This window comes from Oncorhynchus keta, unplaced genomic scaffold (assembly GCF_023373465.1).
Source record: "Oncorhynchus keta strain PuntledgeMale-10-30-2019 unplaced genomic scaffold, Oket_V2 Un_contig_3848_pilon_pilon, whole genome shotgun sequence".
In the NCBI taxonomy this organism is placed as follows: Eukaryota; Metazoa; Chordata; class Actinopteri; order Salmoniformes; family Salmonidae; genus Oncorhynchus; species Oncorhynchus keta.
In genome coordinates, this window is record NW_026287459.1 from 22454 (window position 1) to 31873 (window position 9420).

At 43.2% G+C, this 9420-nt stretch overlaps 1 pseudogene; it reads left to right on the plus strand.

Moving 5' to 3' along the window:
• Positions 1-1389: 1389 nt before the first annotated feature.
• Positions 1390-7464, plus strand: LOC127924216 (proton channel OTOP2-like; annotated as a pseudogene).
• The last annotated feature ends 1956 nt before the right edge of the window (positions 7465-9420 follow it).

Here is a 9420-nt window from a genome sequence, read left to right on the forward strand (position 1 = left end):
TGACGAAAAGTAAATTTTCAGTTCATAAAAGCCTACTTGCCCTCTGCCCACGATAAGTCGCAGAGCCTCCAAGTTGCCATGATAAGCGGCCCATAACGTCGGTGTCATGCCATCTTCATCCGGCGCGTTCAAGTCCTTCCGCGTAGCCTCCTTCAGCAGGTCCAGGTAGCCATCCCGGGCCGCCTTGTGATACCTGTCATTCATGCTATCAACGGGCCCTCGACTCCATTGCTCGGTCGTCATCTACCCATCTCTCTGTCTAAATGACAGGCACCACGGGCTAGAGTTCCACTGCCTGCCTCCGCCTGTGTTTCATTGTTAGCCAGGCCGTTCCTCTGGTCTGAAATATTATTGTGGCGTATGCCGTTGCAGTGACGGCCGCGCGAGCCGATAAGGAACGCGCATTTGGTATCCAGGGGCTATCGCGTCGGGGCTGTTGTTAGGTTGTCTGGTCCCACAGGAATATAATTGTTCTGGTCTACATGATGTGCACAAAATGCACGGAGCCTAATATAAATGTGAAAGAACATAGAAAAATAAAGAAAAAAGCTTGGAATATATAGGCATTTAAAAATAACTTCAAGTTCAATATTCATATTCTACACATATTCTATACGCTCTTAGAAAAAGGGTTCCAAAAGGGTTCTTTGGCTGTCGCCATGGCAGAGCCCTTTCTGTGTCCCGGTAGAACCATTTTTGGTTCCATATAGAACCCTTTCCACAAAGGGTTCTACATGGGGTTCTACATGGAACCCAAAGGGTTCTACATGGAACCAAAAAGGGTTCAACCTGGAACCAGAAAGTGTTCTTCGAAGGGTTTTCCTATTGGGACAGCCAAAGTACCATTTGGTATTCTAGATAGTGCTTCGGAGAGCAAGTATTCATTTCCAATAGCCATTTAGAGTCCGTTGAAATGTTGAGTCATGCATAGAACAACATAACATTTGATATGCTTTTAAACATTTCATGTGCCATTATAAAGGCTCATACACACTTATAAGAAGTTGTACCTCATTATAACAGCAGTCTGCCAGTGTTACTGAACAGACCATCATATCCACTGACTCATCATTAAAGGTGTGATGTTAATGATTTGAGTTTTGATGACACATCACAATATGATGAGCCATGTTGTGATAGTGAAATAAAAATGTTGAAAGGTGTTTTTCTAAGCAGAAGCTTGTTATACATCCACACATGAGTGTTCTTTGATAAATCATTAAAAACACTCCCAATGTGTGAACATATAACAAAGCATGTTGTTTCTCATAGATGTTTGACATTTATGACTGTCTGTACATTGGTGTTGTTGTCTGTAAATCAGGCTGTGGCTAGGGACGGCTATAAAGCCATGAGGGACACGGCTCCCCCAGGCACTCTGAACCTGATCACACACACCTCCCACAAGGTAAGCAGCTGCTCAGGCATCCTCATATTGATCATCAATGTATTGATCTATAGGTATAAGATAGACTCAGGATTAAGTTCACTCAGTCAAACTCAGATTTTTATGTTGTTCACAGAACTCAAAAACATGCTTTATCAAATCAAATTGTATTTGATAGGAAAGGTGTAGACCTTACAGTGAAATGCTTAATTACAAGACCTTAACCAACAATGCAGTTTTGAGAATACATAAAAATGAAAAATAATAATAAAAGTAACAAATAATTAAAGAGCAGCAGTAAAATGACAATAGCGAGGCTATATACAGGGGTACCGGTAGAGTCAATGTGCGGGGGCACCGGTTAGTCAAGGTAATTGAGGTAATATGTACATGTGGGCAGAGTTATTAAAGTGACTATGCATAGATAATAACAGAGTAGCAGCAGCGTAAAAGGGGGGACAATGCAAATAGTGTGGGTAGGCATTTGATTAGATGTTCAGGAGTCTTAGGGCTTGGGGGTAGAAGCTGTTTAGAAGCCTCTTAGACCCAGACTTGGCGGTAGCAGAAAGAACAGTCTATGACTAGGGTGGCTGGAGTCTTTGACAATTTTTAGGGCCTTCCTCTGACACTGCCTGGTATCGGGTCCTGGATGGCAGGAAGCTTGGTCCCAGTGATGTACTGGGCCGTACGCACTACCCTCTGTAGTGCCTTGTGGTTGGAGGCCGAGCAGTTGCCATACCAGGCAGTGATGCAACCCGTCAGGATGCTCTCTGGTGAAGCTGTAGAACCTTTTGAGGATCTGAAGACCCATGACAAATCTTTTCAGTCTCCTAAGGGGAATAGGTTTTGTTGTGCCCTCTTCACGACTGTCTTTGTGTGCTTGGACCATGTTAGTTTGTTGGTGATGTGGACACCAAGGTTCTTGAAGCTCTCGACCTGCTCCACTCCAGCCCCGTCGATGAGAATGGGGACGTGCTCGGTCCTCCTTTTCCTGTAGTCCACAATCATCTCCTTTGTCTTGGATATTTCTTTTTTCATTTGTGTGTACTTAAATTAAGTAACTCAGTAACTCATTATTTCTGACACTCTTATTGACCTGTTAGATAAATAATTCAGTCAAGTCCAGGAAACCAATTGCTTTTGATAAACTGAGCAAATAATACTGGGCACTGCAGCCTTTTCTCACCATTAGTGTGTTTACCAGACTGCCACTCTAATGCGTTTGTATTGAGATGATGTGGATGGCTGTAATCAATTCATAGAATGTCAAAATGACCAATTGGAACCCCATTCATAAGCATCCAATTAAATTGATACTATCCCAAGTAACCTAGTAGTCTGAGTCCCACTCTCTTTAGCTAACATGCTACTCCTTGCCACTCAATGTCATTGCCAAAGAGACTGGCCTTTACACAATCTCAACGTTCGCTGGATTTATGGTGGAATTGCTCATTGGTTGTTGGAAATAACATTCATATTTTCCATGACAACATGTGGTGCCTTGGAAATATAATTTATAACAAAGTCAAAAAACAACATTTAGCTGTTAGTTGTATTTTGACATTTTGTGGCTGGAATTGCAGTATGTATTTAGTGTGAGAATTTAGACTTCAGCTAGCAACATTGAACATACTGTTTTAGCCTGGACAAATAAAAAACGGTTGCTATACCAACGTGTTCTGTGGAGTTCCAATATTTGCATAATCATTGTGATTGGAGGATAGCTGTGAGGTTGATCGACTCGGGATCAAATCCTCTGAATCAGGATCAAATCCTCTCATTAATGATAGAATGATAGGTCTTTGTACATGACATGGAGTACAAGGAGTGAATTAGCTAAAGAGACTTGTACCCACAAAATCCATAAAATGTTACATTTTCCACAACAATGTATATGCTGATACATCCATCAATGCATTATAATAAGTACACCCATTTAATTACAGTTTCATCTTAAAAGTACAGAGAACTAGGCTATATCAAGTGCTGTCAACACTTTGCATAAAAAAAGTATTGTGATAAATAAATACAAATACTATTTCAACTGGACTTTTATCAGCATTTACAGTTGGGCTGATTTAAAAATAAATGTTTATGTACTGCAAAGTGGATGTAATGACTACACCGTCATGTGAATATTTCAGAAACGTCCCCACATATTTCATTACATTGGCTAGGTTATTGTTAGATTGCAAACAAACTTGCCGCTGTGAGACGACAGTTTGTCAGTGCTGCAACACAGGCATTTTGAAAAATCCCTTTTGAACCAGCACACCTATATGGTGTGTAATGATTCATATATTATGAGGAAAGACGGGGATCCAGTAGGGTATTTCCAGTTTCCGTTATGTTAGCCTATGATTCACTGTGTTTTCAGACCTCTGTTTTGGTATTGGGAGTAGCCTTCTGTTCTAAGTTTTGGTATTGGGGAGTAGCCTTCTGTTCTAAGTTTTGGTATTGGAGAGTAGCCTTCTGTTGTTCTAAGGAACAGTCAGTGCTGCCGTAGAAACAGAGCTTATTAGACAGAAACTGAAAATCGACTATTTTTTATAAAAATAATAAGTTGGTTTCAGGAAACAAAACATACCTGACCTCGTGTAGATAAAATACCAATGTGTGTTAGTAAATATGAACTGTGAGGATTTCTTTGTTCATTTCAATTTAATCAAACACTGGCATTGACCCAAATCAAGCAAGATAAAGTCATATTCGTTGAAGCAAGGTGGACTGGCACTGCTTCTGATGATGAACAGGGAAATGATAAGAAACCTTTTATATTGTCATATCAGTGATGGGCTTGACATTGATGATGAAATGAGGTTAGAAGTTGGGTTATGGGAAGGAGGGACCTCTTTATACAGGCAGAGGCTTTGAGTGGATGGTTAGGTGTTCACACAACTCTGATCAGAACAGACACACTTTCTGAACTCATTAGAGCTTCTACCTTTGGAAAGGATATGACATTTTGAACAAAGATTGCTTGGATTGTAATAAACCACAAACAAACTGTGGATTAGACCTTTGCAGAATGAGAAACATCATGGACTTGACCTTTGGCTTCTTTTCATGCGAATCCAGCAAGATGACATCTGATCCTGAGATGGCAGTTGAGGAGGGCTACATATCCCCCCCGCCCACCAGGCCCACCCTCCCTTCCACCCAGTGTTCCATCCACTTGGGAGTCCAGGCAGAGAGAATGAGGAGGGGGAGCGACGTCTTCTCGACCAGCAGGGACACGGTGAGCGAGAGGGGCCGTAACCGCAGCTGGCTACTCTCTAGCATCATCACTTTCAACGTCCTGATCCTAGGTATTGCTCTGGTCAGTGGCAGTGTCTTCAACAACGTTAAGATCAACGCCATCAACCTGCAGATCTTCCTCATCGTCCTCATCATCCTCACCACTGCCTGGATGCTGTACTACACCATCTACACATCCAGGGAAGATCATGCCGTGCTCTACAAGGATAGCCATGCCGGGCCTGTGTGGCTCAGGGGTAAGAGAATACACTTTTCTGATCTTCTGGGTATACAGCTGCTAAATTCCAGAGTTCCCAGTTGTTTGTTTTTATCCCTGGAAATCGGGGAAGTTTGTGGAATTTTGCAGCCTTACCCTGTAGGATTCACTGTCTGGTAATACCACTGGACTGAATGAATAATCTCTCTTTGGATTGGGGAAGAGTTCTATTCTAATAGGATATCATTTACTATACCTAGACAAAGTTTTACATTCACTCATTGTTTTTAATGAGTGTGATTATTTATACTTGGATTTCATTCTGTTTTTTCTCTAGGTGGACTGGTGCTGTTTGGCTTATGCAGTCTGATTATGGACGTGTTTAAGATTGCTAACTACGTAGGCTACCTGCACTGTGACTCTGCTGTGAAGATAGCGTTCCCTGTCGTACAAGCTGTATTCATACTTGTCCAGGTAAGGACACAAGTTCTGACATCTCAAATGGAGCTTCCATTAGGTGATATGATGGAAACCACTGAGGGATTTGGCTGGTGGGAAAAATGCAAGTATAGGTGATCATTGTATCTTTTTCAGACATACTTCCTCTGGCTCCACGCTAAAGACTGTGTACAGCTACAACGGAACATAACTCGGTGAGTGTAACTAACAGCTACTGTATAACTGAATTGATTTATTTATTGATGTTGTAAATTGATGTTTGATTGATGGTTGGACATTTAAACATTGCCCGTTGACCTTACACTTTGCTTGGGAAACATGAAGTCTACTCTATTCTATTAAATTCAGTTCTGTTCTCTTCTATTCTATTCTTACAGAATTAAATAGTATTTAAAAAATAGTTAGTATTCTATTCTGTTCTGAACTCTTGTTTCCCTCTTGAAGCTGTGGGCTGATGTTGACTCTGTCTACCAATCTGATGTTGTGGATGGCAGCAGTCACAGAGGAGTCCATACACCAGACTGTTGTTCCACCAGAGGACAACAACAGCACACATTCCTATGACATCAGAGGTAGAGAACATTGTGTTGTATCTTCTCTCTAGAAAATCTAAGTATGTAAACCGAAATGGGAATTCCTTGTTTAAATGAAGGATCAATAAAATAAAATACATTTTCAGTTTACTTTCTGAACTTACTGTGTTGAAATAGAATTGCCGTCGACTATGAAATACAACCAACCGACATAACAAAACATCACCTCAGAGTCAAACAATAAAGCTCATGTTTGATTTTATTTCAGCCCCTGGTGGATCCAGCAGCTGTAACTGCAGCCACTCTGCCTGTGCCGTCTTAGAAAAGGCCTATTACTACCTGTACCCCTTCAACATCGAGTACAGCCTGTTTGCCTCGGCCATGGCCTACGTCATGTGGAAGAACGTGGGCCGCCTGGTAGACGAGCACAACCACCACGCGCTCCATTTCCGCCTGAAGGACGTGCTGGTGGGGCCTGCGGTCGGGCTGGTCATGCTGGTGGCGGGCCTGGGAACCTTTGTCATCTACAAGGTGGATGTGGAGAAGGGGGACCCGGGGAAACGTGACACGGTGCTGATGATACACTACGTGATGAACACGGTGGCTGTGACTCTCATGTCCGTCTCGACCGTGGCTGGTTGCGCCATCTACCGGCTGGACCAGAGGGACCACGTGTCGGGAAGAACCCCACACGGAGCCTGGATGTAGGCTTGCTGATCGGCGCCTCATTCGGACAGTTCACCATCTGTTATTTCACCATCGTGGCTGTGGTGGCAACGGGGGCAGAGGGTCACCTCAACGCTCTCAACCTGGCTGTCTCCCTGCTCACTGTGATCCAGCTCTGCCTGCAGAACATCTTCATCATCGAGGGCCTGCATCGTGAGCCCTTCCACGAAGACATGCACCGGGCCTCTGTATTCACAAACCCATACGTCCTTCAAGCCCATAGAGACATACACAACCTCCCAGGGACATTCATGGAGACCAAGACGTCCCCGGCCCTCACAGTTCACAGTATGCATGTTGTTCCTTCTGCTCCTTCTAGCTCCCCCCTTCCTCAACGCCATAGGCTGACCTGGAAGAGGAGGGCCCTGAAGGAGATCTGTGCATTTCTGCTGCTCTGCAACATCCTTGTGAGTAGCCTACTGAGTACCCACCCTCTTTTAAAGGGCTTGTTAACCTAGGATGTTGTCCTTTCATCCAAAACCGTTTTTATTAAGTTTGGATGAAACGACCTACCCACAGGGTACTCACTGGTTGAATCAACTTTGTTTCAATGATATTACATTGAACCAACATGGAATAGACGTTGAATTGATGTCTGTGCCCAGTGGGTATGTACAGTAGGTCGAAAATAAATGGAAACTACTGAACCTTCACTTTTTTTCCTGTTTGCCTAACTTGCTCATGAGCCAAAGGACTCCCTAGGATTTGTGCAGTACAATACATCATAGTAGAGTATGATCCTAACTAGTATGTTTAAGTTGAAAGATTGGACTGAACATCTTTACTCTGTTTCCGTTGACAGCTCTGGATCATGCCGGCGTTTGGCGCCCGCCCCCAGTTTGACAACCCGATTGGAGCAGAGTTTACGAGTTCACCATGTGGGCGGCTGTTGTGAATATCGGACTCCCCTTGGAATCTTTTACCGTATGCACTCAGTCGCCAGCCTCTTTGAGGTCTTCCTAACCTCATAAGCAGGAAAATGACAAACTATTCTGAAAATGTATAAAGATCATTTTTTTTACAATCTATGTTTTATTGTTATTCTTTGTTCTGTCCTGAGCATGCACTGAAACATATAGAAAGGATATACAGAATACAATTATATAATACAATTTCATTTTTAATGAAATGTGTCAATATCAGTGAGCTATTAAACTGTATAAATAGTTTTATATGAATTATAATTGATGACTTTGTAATAAAGTGCACATACATTTATGTAAACATTTTCTGGGATATGAGTCATTCTTCTTTGTGGCACACTGTAATACAACACAGACCAATCACTGGCACTACTTATTTTTACAATAACTGTCTTACCTGTAACACAACATATGGGGCGGCAGGGTAGCCTAGTGGTTAGAGCGTTGGACTAGTAACCGGAAGGTTAACCCACTGTTCCTAGGTAGTCATTGAAAATAAGAATTTGTTCTTTACTGACTTGCCTAGTTAAATAAAGATTAAATTAAATATGTTTTATTACCCCATTGACTACAAACATGGTTAAAAGTATCATTTTAATCTGATGGATGGTACGTTTTTGCATAGACCAGTCTATGGATGCATATTTCTCCACTCCCGTCCCTCAAGTGTTCAGCAAAGCAAGTGGGGGAATGACCGCATTGTTCTTGTTTGAATCCCAGGTTGCCCCTTTAATATTACGTACAGTACACCCAAAACAGTACTTAACCAGTGTCTGGCTTCCTCTTTCTGTTCTGTCTACTCCAGATTCCACTGTGTTACACAGCTCAACTAGCCTGGTCCCAGATCTGTTTGTGTTATACAGCTCAACTAGCCTGGTCCCAGATCTGTTTGGGTTATACAGCTCAACTAGCCTGGTCCCAGATCTGTTTGTGTTATACAGCTCAACTAGCCTGGTCCCAGGTCTGTTTGGGTTACACAGCTCAACTAGCCTGGTCCCAGATCGGTTTGGGTTATACAGCTCAACTAGCCTGGTCCCAGATCTGTTTGGGTTACACAGCTCAACTAGCCTGGTCCCAGATCTGTTTGGGTTATACAGCTCAACTAGCCTGGTCCCAGATCTGTTTGGGTTATACAGCTCAACTAGCCTGGTCCCAGATCTGTTTGGGTTATACAGCTCAACTAGCCTGGTCCCAGGTCTGTTTGTGTTATACAGCTCAACTAGCCTGGTCCCAGATCTGTTTGGGTTATACAGCTCAACTAGCCTGGTCCCAGATCTGTTTGGGTTATACAGCTCAACTAGCCTGGTCCCAGATCTGTTTGTGTTATACAGCTCAACTAGCCTGGTCCCAGATCTGTTTGGGTTATACAGCTCAACTAGCCTGGTCCCAGATCGGTTTGTGTTATACAGCTCAACTAGCCTGGTCCCAGATCTGTTTGTGTTATACAGCTCAACTAGCCTGGTCCCAGATCGGTTTGTGTTATACAGCTCAACTAGCCTGGTCCCAGATCTGTTTGGGTTATACAGCTCAACTAGCCTGGTCCCAGATCTGTTTGTGTTATACAGCTCAACTAGCCTGGTCCCAGATCTGTTTGGGTTATACAGCTCAACTAGCCTGGTCCCAGATCTGTTTGGGATATACAGCTCAACTAGCCTGGTCCCAGATCTGTTTGGGTTATACAACTCAACTAGCCTGGTCTCAGGTCTTGTCAAAGTTAGTGGCAAAGCGGCAGATAGACAATTCACACAGCTGTGCCAAGTATCTTCTCAAGATACGCTTCCAACACTCTACTCAGCAAACTGGATGCAGTTTATCACAGTGCCATCCGTTTTGTCACTAAAGCACCTTATACTACCCACCACTGCGACTTCGTCGCCAGACCCACTGGCTCCAGGTCATCTACAAGGCCATGCTAGGTAAAGCTCCGCCTTATCTCAG